General features: G+C 41.1%; 1 non-coding gene across 1 annotated transcript; it reads right to left on the bottom strand.

Annotated features, from left to right (window-relative positions):
* Window positions 1-4,112: 4,112 nt before the first annotated feature.
* LOC148562247 (small nucleolar RNA R71) lies at window positions 4,113-4,220 on the bottom strand. The gene has a single exon (XR_015888053.1). It is a non-coding gene; the product is annotated as a small nucleolar RNA R71 (small nucleolar RNA).
* Window positions 4,221-9,631: the final 5,411 nt, after the last annotated feature.

The following is a 9,631-nucleotide window of genomic DNA, read 5'->3' as shown; positions in this document are numbered from 1 at the left end:
GAGATGCAAGGAAGATGCTTGGTGACTTTATTGCACCCTCTTCTGACTTCTGTGGAAGGAGCATCTCAATTCATGCGATTAGAGCAAACAACTTTGAGCTTAAGCCTCAATTAGTTTCTCTAATGCAGCAGAATTGCAAGTTTCATGGACTTCTATTGGAAGATCCTCATTAGTTTTTAGCTAAATTCTTGCAAGTCTGTGACACTGTTAAGAACAATGGGGTTAATCCTGAAGTCTACAGACTTATGCTTTTCCCATTTGCTGTAAGAGACAGAGCTAGGACATGGTTGGACTCACAACCTAAAGACAGCCTGAACTCTTGGGAAAAGTTGGTCAATGCTTTCTTGGCCAAATTCTTTTCACCTCAAAAGTTGAGTAAGCTTAGAGTGGAAGTCCAAACCTTCAGACAGAAGGAAGGTGAAGCCCTCTATGAAGCTTGGGAAAGATACAAGCAATTGATCAGAAGGTGTCCTTCTGACATGTTTTCAGAATGGAGCATCATATGTATATTATATGATGGTCTGTCTGAATTGTCCAAGATGTCATTGGACCACTCTGCTGGAGGATCTCTTCATCTGAAGAAGACGCCTGTAGAAGCCCAGAAACTTATTGAAATGGTTGCAAATAACTCGTTCATGTACACTTCTAAAAGGAATCCTGTGAATAATGGGACAACTCAGAAGAAAAGAGTTCTTGAGATTGATACTCTGAATGCAATATTGGCTCAGAACAAAATATTGACTCAGCAAGTCAATATGATTTCTCAGAGTCTGTCTGGAATGCAAGCTGCATCAGGTAGTACTAAGGAGGCTTCTTCTGAAGAAGAAGCCTATGACCCTGAGAATCCTGCAATGGAAGAGGTGAATTACATGGGAGAATCCTATGGAAACACCTATAATCCTTCATGGAGGAATCATCCAAATTTCTCATGGAAGGATCAACAGAAGCCTAATCAAGGGTTAAATAATAATAATGGTGGGAGAACACGGTTTGGCAATAGCAAACCTTTTCCATCATCTTCTCAGCAACAGACAGAAAATTCTAAGCAAAGCCACTCTGACTTAGCAACTGTAGTCTCTGATCTATCTAAGACCACTCTCAGTTTCATGACTGAAGCAAGGTCCTCCATTAGAAATTTGGAGGCACAAGTGGGTCAGCTGAGTAAAAGAGTTACTGAACTCCCTCCTAGTACTCTCCCAAGCAATACAGAAGAGAATCCAAAAAGAAAGTGCAAGGCCATAAATATAACCAATATGGCCGAATGCAAGGAGGAAGAAAAGGCAAAAATTTTCAGTGAGGAAGACCTCAATGGATGTTCACTGGCCTCCAAGGAGTTTTCTAATGAGGAACCAAAGGAATCTGAGGCTCATATAGAGACCATAGAGATTCCACTAAACTTACTGTTGCCATTCATGAGCTTTGATGAGTATCTTCCTCTGAAGAGAATGAAGATATTGTTGAAGAACAAGTTGCTCAATATCTAGGAGCAATCATGAAGCTGAATGCCAAGTTATTTGGTAATAAGACTTGGGAGGATGAACCCCCATTGCTCATTAATGAACTAAGTGATCTGGTTCAACTGAAATTACCTCAGAAGAAACAGGATCCTGGAAAGTTCTTAATACCTTGTACCATAGGCACCATGACCTTTGAGAAGGCTCTGTATGACCTTGGTTCAAGTATAAACCTCATGCCCCTCTTTGTAATGGAGAAACTAGGGATCTTTGAGGTGCAAGCTGCAAGAATCTCACTAGAGATGACAAACAATTCAAGGAAACAGGCTTACGGACTTGTAGAGGATGTCTTGGTGAAGGTTGAAGGCCTGTACATCCCTGCTGATTTCATAATCCTAGACACTGGGAAGGAAGAGGATGAATCCATCATCCTAGGAAGACCCTTCCTAACCACAGCAAGAGCTGTTATTGATATGGACAGAGGAGAGTTTAGTCCTTCAAGTGAATGAGGACTATCTTGTGTTTAAGGCTCAAGGATCTTCTTCTGTAACCATGGAGAGGAAGCATGAAAAGCTTCTCTCAATACAGAGTCAAACAGAGCCCCCACACTCAAATTTTAAGTTTGGTGTTAGGAGGCTGATAAACCACTATTTTATGGTTTATAATGTGTTTAATTGCATGGTTTTATCATGATTTTTACCCACTTATTCATATGATTAGCATGCATTTATATTTCCTTCATAAAATTATTACATGATTAAAAAACTTGCTCCCTAGAGACTTTTAATTATGTATTTTAATTCTCCTTTATTCCATTCGATGTCGTGATCTGTGTGTTAAGTGTTTCAGGCTTTATAGGGCATTAATGAGTTGGAGATTGGAAAGGAAGCTTGCAAAAATAGAAGGAACACAAGAAATTAAGGAGATGACCAGCGAGAAGTGACGTGGCCGGATGGCTCACGCGACCGCGCGAAAGAGAGGAAATTACAGTGACGCGGCCGCATGGCTCACGCGACCGCGCGGATTGGAACAGCACAAGTGACGCGGAGGCGTAAAAGACGCGCCCGCGTGGCAAAGCAACATGCCGAATGACGCGTCCACATGAATAACGCGATCGCGTGACGTGCGCGATTTGCATAATTTGCAGAATTCGCTGGGGGCGATTTTGGGCCCTGTTTTGACCCAGTTTTTGGCCCAGAAAAGCAGACTAGAGCCAGAGAACATGCAGAAACCAAAACGACATTCATTCTATACAGTTTTTAGTTTTAGATCTAGTTTTACTCCTCTTCTAGGTTTTCTCTCTACACATTCATAGTTCTTAGGATTTTTATTTCAATTGCTCTTTGCATTGGGATATTGAGAAGAGTTATTACCTCATCAAGACTTCGTCATTCTAGTTCATTTTCTTTACTTGGCTTTACTCTTCCATGTCCTTTAATTTACTCAATTTTACTATTGGATTATTTTAGAATTTATTAATACAAGAGTTACTTTTATTTTTAATTGATTCCTTTGAGTTTTATTTATCATGTCTTTCTTTAATTCTCTTTTCTATGTTATGAATTCCATGTTCACAATGAGCGAGTAGTTCCCTAACTTGATGGGGAGTTGATTGAAAGGAACCCTTGAGTTGGAATGCTCAAAGGGGAAATTGTAATTAGGTTTATTGTTGGATTGCTCTCTAGTCACTAACGCCAGTCCTTCCAAGTAAGCGGATTGGAACTTGTGAATAGAAACAGCATTCCAACTTGTTTGACTTTCCTTTACCTAGTAAGGGATAACTAAACAGAACAACCTTCAATTATCAATTAATCTTGAGAGTACTGTAACAAGAATAGGGCTTCCAACTAATCTACTCCCAGTCAAGGCTTTTATTTAAATTACTTAATTTCTCCAATTTAATTTCCTGTTTATTCAATTCAAACTCTTTTTGAAAACATCTGATTAATAAAATAGCACACCTTTCTGCAACTCGTTGGGAGACGACCTGGGATTCATACTCCCAGTATTTTAATTTTAATTTTTGTGACAACCCTTCTAAATTGATAAGCGGATTTCTGGTTGGTTAAGAACTATACTTGCAATGCATATCTTATAACAATTCTTAACTCGCCAATTTCTGCCACGTCAATTTTTGGCGCCGTTGCCGGGGATTTGCAATAGAGTGCTAAAGTTATTAATTAGAATTTTTTTATTTTATCTTGCTACTATGAGCTGCTTGTTTCTTTCACTAGATGATGCGTTCACTTCCTGATCCAAGCTTGCCAGTATTCGATCCTGAGATTGAAAGAACTATTTCACGAATAAGGCAAGGTCGGCATCGGTTAGTCCTCTCAGAGGGCGGATCTGAAACGTCATTTGAGGAAGAAATCAGCCCCCGTTCTACTGATTCGGTTAATTTACGTATAGGTGACATGGCAGCACCTAGGAGAGTTACTATCCAGGGGGCTGGAGCCCCTGATTTTACAATGCAATCGTTTCAAGCGCATCACCCAGCAGTGGCTACAGACTTTGAAATAAAGACTGCACTGCTCAATTTGATGCCTAAGTTTCATGGCTTACCTGCTCAAGAGCCTATCAAGCACCTGAGAGATTTTCAACTGGGATACACTTAGAAGAGAATTTTTGGAAAAATTCTTTCCAACTGAAGTTACTGATAAACTGAGGAAAGACATCTCCATGATTGTTCAGGATGAATCTGAGACTCTCTATGAATACTGGGAGCGCTTCAATAATCTTCTAGAAGCTTGCCCCCACCATATGATTGACAAGATAGTGTTACTCGATTACGTCACACAGGGCATGAGGCCCCAAGATAAGACCACATTGAAAAGTGCTAGCAATAAGTCTATGAAAAAGTACAAGACTACTGATGAGGCATGGCAATTGATCAGCGACTTAGCTGAATCTACTCAGAATCACAGGCAGAAACAAGGCCGTTCAAAAGGCGTTGCAGAAGTATCCTCTAGCAGAGAGACTGCTGCTCTAACTCAGAGTATCTGTGAAATGACCAACTTGCTGAAGTAGATGCAATTAAATCAACAATAAGTTCAGCAAGCCCAACCTTCTCCACCACAGCAAAGCCAACAGTTAGTCCCACAGAGAGTTTACGGAATCTGTGCTGATTATAGCCATTATACTGATGAATGTCCGTAGCTCCAGCAGGAAGACAACACCGTGGCAGCCACTCATAACTTCTATGACCGTCCCAACCAAGGGTACAATCAAGGTGGCAATTACAGCCATGGATGGCAAGACAATTCTAACCAGAATTGGAGGGACAACAACAACAGAGGAGGCAGAGACAATCAGGAAAATCAGAGGTAGAATAATAATAACAACAGGCAGTAGAACCAGAACCAGCCTTACAGAGCACCTCACCTGAGGCAATCTCAAGGACCACAGAATACCCAATAGCAGACCTCTCAAATTACTTATCCTTCCTCATCTTCTAATGATGATTTACTACAATCCATTGATTGGAGACAACAGACCATGGAAAATAACCTTTATGCTACACTAAATGGTCTGAACTCTACCCTGCAAGCTCTTGTCTCACAGATTGGATCAATGAATAACTCCAATAACCAGCCCTTGAGCTCCAGTGGAATCCCCTCTCAACCATTACCCAATCCAAAGGGTGGCATTAATGCCATTATCCTAAGGTCCGGAACCACACTGCAGGAGAGGAATCAGGAGGAGCCAAGCCCACCAGAACACGCCTCAGCTGAAGAGGTAGTGGAAATAGAAGATGTTGAAGAGGAAGAGGACATACAGGACATAGCTGAAAAAGAAGAAGTTCAACCACAGGAGGAAGCACCACAGGGCGCCGATACTATAGAAGACACTACTCTCATTCCATTTCCACAACTTGCAAGGAAGCCCAGGAAGCAGCTGGAACTTGATCCCAAAATGGTAGAGATATTCAAAAAGGTTGAGGTAACTGTTCCTCTTTTTGATGTTATTCAACAGGTACCTAAATATGCAAAGTTTCTAAAAGATTTATGTATACATAAAGACAAAATTAATGAATTAGAAACTATTCCTTTAGGTAGTTCTATATCTGCTTTAATGGGAGGTTTACCTGAAAAGTGTAGTGACCCAGGTCCTTGTATGGTTAATTGTACTATTGGTGGTGTGATAATTTCTGACTGCATGTGTGATTTAGGAGCATGTGTGAGTATAATGCCTTTATATATGATATTTTGAGGCTCCCTCCCTTAAAAAGGCCGGCAGCTCGTTTTGTGTTAGCAGATAAAAGCATTATTACAGTGGTTGGAGTTGCTGAAGATGTACTAGTGGGCATTAAGGGGCTCACATTCCCCACTAATTTTTATATCCTGGAGATGCCCCAAAATGACTCAGAGAAGTCATCATCAATCCTACTTGGAAGACCATTCCTGAAGACATCAAAGTTCAAATTGGATGCTTTTTCAGGAACATATTCTTTTGAAATAGATGGCTGATTAGTAAGTTTCAATATGAATGGAGTTATGAAGCATCCTCCAGAGGACCATTCTGTCCTCCAGTGTGACATTATAGATGAAACTGTGGCTGAAGTTCACCAGGAGGAATTTGAAGAGAAGTAGATAGGACAAGGTCCAAGTGTGGGGACATTTTCAGAGGACAATGATAGTGCTTTACCATTGTTGCCATCTCCAGACAACCCAGAGCCTGACCATGATCAGAAGTTAGAATTAAAACCCCTTCCTCCACACCTCAAATATGCTTACCTTGAAGACGAGCAGAAGTTTCCAATTATCATTGCAAGGGAACTCACTTCTCAACAGGAAGAGCAGTTACTTAGTGTGCTGAGGAGGCACAAGAAGGCAATTGGGTGGAGTTTGGCAGATATAGTAGGCATCAACCCTCAAGTATGTGAGCACAGAATATTTTTAGAAGAGGGAGCAAGGCCCGTTCATCAACCCCAGAGAAGACTGAATCCCACTATCTTAGAGGTTGTCAAGAAGGAAGTGACCAGACTACTAGAGGCAGATATCATCTATCCCATCTCAGACAGTGAATGGGTAAGCCCAGTACAAGTGGTGCCAAAGAAGTCTGGAGTCACTACAGTGAAGAATGAGCATGAAGAGCTCATAGCAACCAGAGTACAGAATGCTTGGAGGGTCTGCATTGACTACAGACACCTCAACCAAGCAACCCGTAAGGATCACTATCCTCTTCCATTCATTGATCAAATGCTGGATCGTCTGTCAGGTAAATCACATTATTACTTTTTAGATGGTTATACAGGATATTTCCAGATTCATATAGCTCCTGAGGATCAGGAAAAGACTACTTTTACATGTCCTTTTGGGACTTATGCTTACAAAAGAATTCCCTTTGGCTTGTGCAATGCACCAGCTACCTTCTAAAGGTGCATGATGAGTCTTTTCTCTGATCTTATTGAGGACTGTATGGAAGTTTTTATGGATGATTTTAGTGTTTATAGCGATTCCTTTAGCCTTTGCTTAGATGGATTATCTAGAGTATTAGATAGATGTGTCAGTACAAACTTTGTATTAAATTTTGAAAAATGTCACTTTATGGTTAAACAAGGGATTGTACTAGGACATGTTGTGCCTAATACTGGCATTTCTGTAGATCCAGCAAAGGTGGATGTTATTTCTAGTTTACCTTACCCCTCTTCTGTGAGGGAAGTTCGTTCGTTCCTTGGCCATGCAGGTTTTTACAGGAGATTCATTAAGGACTTCAGTAAGGTAGCACTTCCCTTATCCAGGCTACTGCAGAAGGATATTGAGTTTGAGTTCAGTGAGGATTGCAAACAAGTATTTGATAAGCTGAAGACCGCCCTGACTCAAGCTCCAATTGTGAGAGGACCAGACTGGAGCCAGCCATTTGAAATAATGTGCGACGCCTCCAATCATGCAGTAGGAGCAGCACTGGCTCAGTGTGAAGGTAAGGACCCTTTTGTTATTGCTTATGCGTCTAAAACTTTAGATGCCGCTCAGTCCAATTACACTACTACTGAGAAAGAGCTTCTTGCTATTGTTTTTGCTCTGGATAAATTCAGAGCCTATTTACTTGGTACGAAGGTAGTAGTGTACTCAGACCACGCAGCTCTAAAGTATCTATTAGCTAAAAAGGAGTCCAAACCAAGGCTTATACGTTGGATACTGCTATTACAAGAATTTGATTTAGAAATTAAGGATATGAGTGGTAACCAGAATTTAGTGGCAGACCACTTGAGTCGCCTTGAGCACATTACAGATGACCCCACTCCTATAGTTGATAATTTCCCATTTGATAACCTGCAAGCAGTATCTGAGGTAGTCCCTTGGTATGCACCTGTAGCTAATTATCTAGTTAGCCGCACCTTTCCTCCAAACTTTTCTAAGCATCAAAGAGACAAGCTGAAAAGTGAGTCTAAATATTATATATGGGATGACCCATATTTATGGAGATGTGGCGCTGACCAGGTAATTAGACGGTGTGTGCCTCAATCATAATTCCAGTCTATCTTAGAGGCATGTCACTCATCTGAGAGTGGAGGACATTTTGGCCCTCAAAGAACAGCTAGAAAAATTTTGGACTGTGGATTCTGGTGGCCTACACTTTTTAGAGACGCTGCTGAGTTTTGTAAATCTTGTTTCCCATGCCAAAAATTTGGTAATATATCCAAGAGGGATGAGATGTCTCAACAAATTATGCTTTTCTGTGAAATTTTTTATGTTTGGGACATTAACTTCATGGGTCCATTTCCAAATTCTAATGGTTATTTTTATATATTGTTAGCTGTAGATTACGTTTCCAAATAGGTGGAAGCAATTCCTACCCGCACTGATGATGCTAACACTGTTGTTTCCTTTGTGAGAAACCACATTATTTGTCGCTTTGGATCACCACGAGCAATCGTGAGCGATCAAGGCACCCATTTTTGTAACAGGAGACTAACAGGATTAATAAAATAGCACACCTTTCTGCAACTTGTTGGGAGACGACCTGGGATTCATACTCCCAGTATTTTAATTTTAATTTTTGTGACGGCCCTTCTAAATTGATAAGCAGATTTCTGGTTGGTTAAGAACTATACTTGAAACGCATATCTTATAACAATTCTTAACTCACCAATTTTCGCCGCGTCAGAGGCCAACATCAAGCTCGGAGTCTCTGTGAAGCTCTCTAAGAGCTTCACTGTCAAGCTATTGACATTAAAGAAGCGCTTATTGGGAGGCAACCCAATGTTATTTAATTATATTTATTTATTTTCCTTTGCTATTTTATGTTTTATTTAGGTTTATGATCATGTGAAGTCACAAAAACAACAAAAAAATCAAAAACAGAATGAAAAACAGCATTAAAAATAGCACACCCTGGAGGACAGACTTACTGGCATTTAAACGCCAGTAAGGATAGCAGAATGGGCGTTTAACGCCCAGCCTGGCAGCATTCTGGGCGTTAAACGCCAAAATGGGCAGCACTCTGGGCGTTTAACGCCAGAAAGGGCTGTCTGGCACAGGCTGGTGTTAAACACCAGAAATGGGCATCTGGCTGGCGTTTAACGCCAGAAATGGGCAGCAGAGTGGCGTTTAATGCCAGGAAAGGTAGCAGAGCTGGCGTTAAATGCCAGAATTGGCACAGAATGGGCGTTTAAATGCCAGATTGGTGCAGGGACCCAAATTCCTTGACACCTCAGGATCTGTGGACCCCACAGGATCCTCACCTACCCCACTTCTTCTTCTCTCCTCTTCACACCTTTCCATAACACTCTTCCCCATACACCCTTGACCAATCACCTCAATACCTCTTCCACAAACACCATTCACCTATCAAATCTTACCCTCTTCTCCATACTCTCTTCACCACTCACATCCATCCATCATAAAACCCCACCTACCTCACCATTCAAATTCAAACCATTTCCCACCCAAACCCTCCCCTTCATGACCGAACCCCCTCTCTCCTTTACCCTATAAATACCCTTCATTACCACATTCAATTTCACACATCATACACAATACACTCCCTTGGCCTAACCTACACCAACCCTCCATCTCCTTCATTTCTTCTTCTTCTACTCCTTTCTTTCTTCTTTTGCTCGAGGACGAGCAACCATTCTAAGTTTGGTGTGGGAAAAGCTAAAGCTTTTTGTTTTCCATAACAACTAATGGCACCTAAGGCCGGAGAAACCTCTAGAAAAAGGAAAGGGAAGACAA

Source organism: Arachis ipaensis, chromosome B6 (genome assembly GCF_059453495.1).
Source record: "Arachis ipaensis isolate K30076 ecotype BB chromosome B6, ASM5945349v1, whole genome shotgun sequence".
Lineage (NCBI taxonomy): Eukaryota > Viridiplantae > Streptophyta > Magnoliopsida > Fabales > Fabaceae > Arachis > Arachis ipaensis.
This window is presented reverse-complemented; position numbering and strand designations above follow the sequence as displayed.